Genomic DNA, 6,000 nt, shown 5'->3' on the forward strand with positions numbered 1-6,000 from the left:
TTTCAAGTCAGATCTTGCTTCAGGCCTATTGCATTATACACTGTAGCACCCAGCTAGCCCATTCCATCTAGAATCTGTTATAGAAGTGTGCAAGGTGAACAAGCCTCATTTCTTCTTTCAAAGAATCCAAGTTTCAAACATGGGCATTCTTGCATCCTAAGCAGTTGATGAGCAGGGATTCCCAATGGATGGCTGCTTTTTGGAAAGGCCCCCTGCCTTTCCATTCTGAGGTCTGCTCCTTAATCATGGAAGCCTTTGAAGGCAAAGTCCTGGGGGAAGATGTGAAGAGAGGGGGGAGTCCCCTCTTCCCTCCCCCACCCCCTCTGGCCTGGACCAGAAATCAGGGCGCCCGAGAAGAGTCTGACCTCACTTACCTGGGCGGGGGTTCGAGCAGACCTGGGTGGGGCGGCTGCCGAGTCTGGCTTAGGCTGTGTGGGCGTGGCTCCTAAGGGATGAGGGGTCGGGGCCCCGGGTCCTTTTCCTCAGTCGGTGGGACGGGTTTGAAGGCTTGAAGCCGCCTAAGTCTAGGAGTCTCGGAATACACCAACGCTGGAGATAGGGTCGGGAGGGGCAGGTGCCCACCGAAGGGGACAGGGGAACTGGATGTAGGTGGCTCAGAAATGGGGGGAGCCGGAGTTTGGGTTGTCAGCTGTTGGGCGGGGTTCCTCGGGGTCCTGATCTACTGGGACCCTCCTGAGTAGCCCGAGTCAGGCTCGCCCTGTCCCAAACAAAGGACCCCTTCTGGACTCCACACAGGATGGAGAGGCCAGGTGAAGATCAGTCCTGGGGCGGCACCCCACCCCCTTCCATCCCAGGAAGCTTCCCTCAGACCCTCTGGGCCCCTGTTCCCCTCCCTACTCTCTCCCCCTTCCCCCTCTTAATCTCTCCTCCCCTAGGGTCCAGGACAGAACCAAAAGAAGGTCTTTCACCTCTGCATTCCTAACTGTCTGTCCCAAGGGCCTTGGGTCCCAGAACAGGCACCAGACTGTCTCTCTGTTTCGCGGTGGTATGGGGGAAGCAGAGCATAAAGCAGAAGACTAGCCATCCACCTATTGAGTCATGAAACCACTACTCGCTCAATGAAAATCTTTAGTGAGTCAGGGAGCTGGCCTATATTTTCTGAATCCATACCCAGCCCTGTCTGCCAAGTCGCTCTTCCTACATACACATAGACACACACATATGACGAGGGCTGAAAGGGGGTTGTGAGATCCCCACAAGGACCAGGGTGAGGGAATCACCTAGGCTTCAGCAAACAAAAGGGAGGGAATTTCCCCTGGGCCACATAGGTAATAAGATAAAAAACTGTTGGGGAGCAGGTGTAGGCTACCTGGCTCTTTCTGATCTGAAACCATGGTGATGAGTCTGGCATATTTTGCCTTGCACCCCTGCTCCCCATCCCAGGAAGACAGCTGCCCCTTGTGTCCCCTCACTGTGGGCCACTGTCCCTTCTACACTCCTGGCAATCATTCCTAGTGCCCAAATCATCTTGAATCTCACTCTATCAGCATCCTCCCCAGATGGGCTCTTCTCTGCTACAGCCCACCCCTCCTACATCCTCCCTCAAGCCCCACCTGAAGTCTTCTTACTCCAAGATCATGAAGACTTTGCCTCAAACATGATCCTACCTTCCCTGCAAAATGCATGATGTGCCTCTATCTGGTGGTCAAGGTCTCTCCTTGTACCTTCTGAAGGTCCTTTTGGAATGGAGAGAGAGGGGGAGACAGATAGACATACAAAAAGGGAAAAAATAGAAAGAAGAGAGGAGGAGAGAGAAGAAAAGAGAGAAGGAGGGAGAGAGAAGTAGAGAGACTCAGACAGAGAGACAAAGACAGAAAGAGAAGGGATGTGACAGAAAGACAAGGAGAAAAGAGACAGAAAAAGAAAGAGACAGAGAAAGGAGGAAAGAAAAGGGAGAGTTGGGAAAGAGTGAGAGAAAGAAATGGGAAAGAGAGGAAGAAGGGAAGGGGAAAGGATAAAGAGAGGGGGAAGGAAAGGGAGAGAGAGATACACACAGAGAAGGAGACAGAAACAGACTTAGAGAGAGAAAGAGACATAGCTAAGGACAGAAACTCAGGGACAGAGAGACAGAAAAAGAGATAGAGAAGAGAGAGAGACAGTAGGAGAGGGAGAGAGACAGAGAGGAGCAGCATAAGAGATGCAGGGAGAGAGACAGACAAACAGAGGAAAGGGAGGAGGTGGAGATGACGAGGTTGTAGGGGTGCTCAGGGACCCCAAAATACCGATAGTCCTTGGACCAGTGACCCTCCTTGTGGCAACGAAAGCAGGTTTCCCCACTGCCCAAGTAACTGGCCTTCCTCCAACGGGGCGACCTGGAGGGGTGCTCCCTGAGTCTTTTCCTGGCCAAGGCAGCAGCCAAGAATTGAGCCCTGGCCCTTCTTCTTCGTTATCTTTCCTCTGCTGCAGCACGGCTTCTGTTGTTAAAGACTCCAAAGGCCGTCTCCAGTAATTGGGACTGAGGTGTTTGGGGTCCCATTGCCAATTTCTGCAGTTTCCTCCTAATATCTGGGGCAGACTGATTAATAAAATGCATGCTAAGGATTGCTGTCCCTTCTGTGGAGTCAGGATCCAAATTTGTATGCTTTTTAATAGCTTCTACTGGCCAGTCTTGAAAAAGGCCAGGGTTTTCCTCTTCTCCCTGAGTAATTTCCCTAATTTTTTTGAAAATTTACTTGTTTTTGAAATGCAGTTTTTAGGCCTTCTAACAGGTAAATTACCATAAGGTCTCTCTTTTCTCTATCCTCACTCTTTTGATAATCCCATCCTGGGTCACTAGTGGGAACAGCAGCTGCTCCTGGGGGGGGGGGGCTTTTATAGGATTATTGCTAGCCATATGATCCCCAAACTTTTGGGCATGCTCCCAAATTCTCCCCTTCTCCTCAATAGTACAACAGACAGAGAAAAGAACATTCAAATCCTTCCAAGAAAGTTCAAATTGTAGGGATATGTCCCTAACACCCTCAGTAAACCTAGTGGGGTCTTCCTAGTATCTCCCCAGTTTCTCTTTAATCTGGGTGAGATCCGAAAGAGAAAGTGGAACGTGCACCCTGGTTGTCCCACTGGGTGGGGTAGGCACTTCTCTCAAGGGAAACAGCCCTGACAGCACAATGGGGACAGCAGCTTGTGGAGGAAGATAGGAAGTCCCACTTCTTGTGAGGGAGGGGCTAGGGAATGCTGACTCACCTGGTTCGGGCTGCAGGGCCAGGGGATCTGGCTGGCAAGGGGAAAGATCCGCTGGTACCTGAGGAAGAGTAGAGGTAGAAGGGGGGCATACCCCAGAGAGTGCCATGGGAGTGGGGCCTGGGGCCTGAGTGAATATTGCCCCAGCGAGAAGGGCTGCAGAGGGAGGCACCTCGGTAAGGCCCATAATTGGGGCCTGAGGTAGAGTCCCCAAGGAGGGGTGTGTTACAGGCAGTGATACCGTAGAGACTGCCATGGGGGTGGGGCCTGGGGTCTGAGTGAATGTTGCCCCAGTGAGAGGGGCTGCAGAGGGAGGCACCTGAGCAAGCCCTGTGGCTGGGAACTGAGTGGGGGCTGGGAACATAGACAGGCGAGGAAGTGAAGCCAAGACCATAACATCCAATTCACTCCGATTGTCCTTTTGTGGGGCAGCTCTAGCTACAAGCATCTTACAATCTTTTCAGAGAATGGGGTCCTGAGAGAGTTTGACAAAGGCCTTTATGTAAGGTATTTCTATCCATTTTTCCTTCTGGAGACAATATAATTCTAACTGTAAAAGGGTATTACATTGTAAGGTCCCAAACATGGGGCACACTTCGTTCTCCTTCAGGTGACACTGAGGCCAAAGTGTGTTGCAAAAGCACACCAACCTTTTCTTTTTAAGTTCTTTAGAGAAGCTAATTTTTTTCCAATTTTGTAAGAGAAACCCAAAGGAGAATTTTTTGGAACTGATGAAGTTTGACCCATTACCTGGCGAGGTGCTAGAAGTACCCCCCTTCTTAAAGGATGACGTGGAAGGAAGTCTTGAGAAAAAAAAACAAAAGGACAAAAATAACTGAGTTTTCCCTGATTTCCTTGCGCCCAGGAAATCCAGAGAACTGGTCACCTACTTTTGGAAGGGATGCCCAGGGCCACTTCCTCAAACACTACCACTGGACCAACAGCCTGAGTCTCTAACTCGCTCGCGCCCAGAAAGTTCAGAGACTTTGCCCAATACTGGGACCTGATGACAGGTATGAAAATTCCGCTTCCAAGAGAGGGGGATGCTGACACACCTTCCAGTTTCAGCAGAAGAACATGAGATTAGCAGTTTTTCCCGGTTAGAAAGCCACAAATGACGAGGTTTGGGGATGCTTGGGACTCCAAAACACCGACAGTCGGGGTCCTGCTTGAATGAATTAGACTCAAGCCTTCTTAAAGCCAAAGAAGACAAAGCTTATTAAAGATTTGCCATCTTGGGTTGGCTCTTAAGGAGCCTAAGCATTTGTAACACTTGTATTCACAAGTGGACCGGATAGAATCCCAACTAGACAGTCTGAGCTGGATTGAATCTGAGTGCCTTCATGGAGGCAAGATGGAACTTAAACACAGAAAAGACTATAGGAGGGATGAGGGGGGAGGGGGGTCTGTAGTCTAGAGTGCTGGGAGCAGGGGTCTAGGGAGGGTCCTGAGAAGAAGTTCAAAAAGGGAATCCCAGGAGGAGCAAAGGCTGAAAATAGCTGGAGGCAATCAAGATACATCTCACTAGGGAGCCCCTAGGTGGAAAGCAGGTGAGGAAATCCAGAGGTAACAGACAATGGCCACAGATTTGAGTACGAAAACCCAGACAATTCAAGGAAGTTCCCAGAGTCTGAACCCCATCAGAGAGAAGGGAGAGGAAAGGGGTGATGGAGAGAGGGGGAGGGAAAGAGTGGGGAGGAGGGAGGAGAGAAGAGAGAATTAGAGGAAAGGCACCCCAACTAACAGCTGCAGAGCAGCACATCCCCAAGACAGTGGAACCAAATCAGAAGGGGGAGGGGTGGAACACACATTAATCTGTATATAAGCATCTCTTCAGGCCACATACTGACTTAGTTCTAAAATGTAATGCTTTCTATATTTTGTTACATTACCATTCATTTGGTTAAATATTTCCCAATCACATTTTAATCAGGTTTGGGCTGCCCTGGGGAGTGTGATGACCACCATGCTGCTGACCATGACCCAGAGTCTGATGCCTCTGCCCTGAGAGATCATTAATACAGAGGATCCCAGTCTAGTCTATGCTTGTCAAGGGAGAAAGGGGAGTATTTGGTAAGCACACACACACATATTATCCTTTTGAAATTAATCATTCCTTAGGCTCCTTTGTGTGGTAAAGTCTTCTATGTATCCCTTTCCTATCAATCCCCTATGGGGCTTAGGCACATTCGCCGAAAGCCTCAGGGGCAGAACAAGACGGGGAAGCCCAGATCTAGAGTCCCAGGGACCGGAGGAGAAGGGGCTTGCCCAGAGTCACAAATGGAGGGAGGGGCAGAATGTGGGCTCATGGCAGAGTCTTCTGTCTCCAAGCCTCATGGCCATTGGCAGAGCACCATTCGGGAGGACAGGAGCTTTCTCTAAAACCACAGAGACTCCTCAGCCTTCCCCAAATGGACCTGAGGACCCTCAAGACACAAGATACACCTGGCTCCCCAAAACTGCTTGGTTCTGTTCAAGAATCAGAGTTAGAAGGGTCCCAGGGTGCCAGCTAGTCCAGGAATCAGAGACTGCTCAAAGTCCCAAATCAGTGACTACTAGACCTGAGGCCTCGAGCTCCAAACCCAGGGTTGTTTCCACTCAGCCCCATGTCCTCCTTTCCCAATAAACTCAGCAGGAAGAGGGTGGGTTCAACCTCACCCCCTCAAATGGCACAAACAGTCCGTGTTGGAGGGCTGAGGAAAGGCAGGCCGGCAGTCTGTAGAGCTCTGACTGACTCAACCTCATTGGAAACCATTTGGATCAGCGTTCAAATGAAGCATTCTCTTACTCATGACCTTT

The sequence above is a fragment of the Notamacropus eugenii genome, chromosome X (genome assembly GCF_028372415.1).
Source record: "Notamacropus eugenii isolate mMacEug1 chromosome X, mMacEug1.pri_v2, whole genome shotgun sequence".
NCBI classification, from domain to species: Eukaryota; Metazoa; Chordata; class Mammalia; order Diprotodontia; family Macropodidae; genus Notamacropus; species Notamacropus eugenii.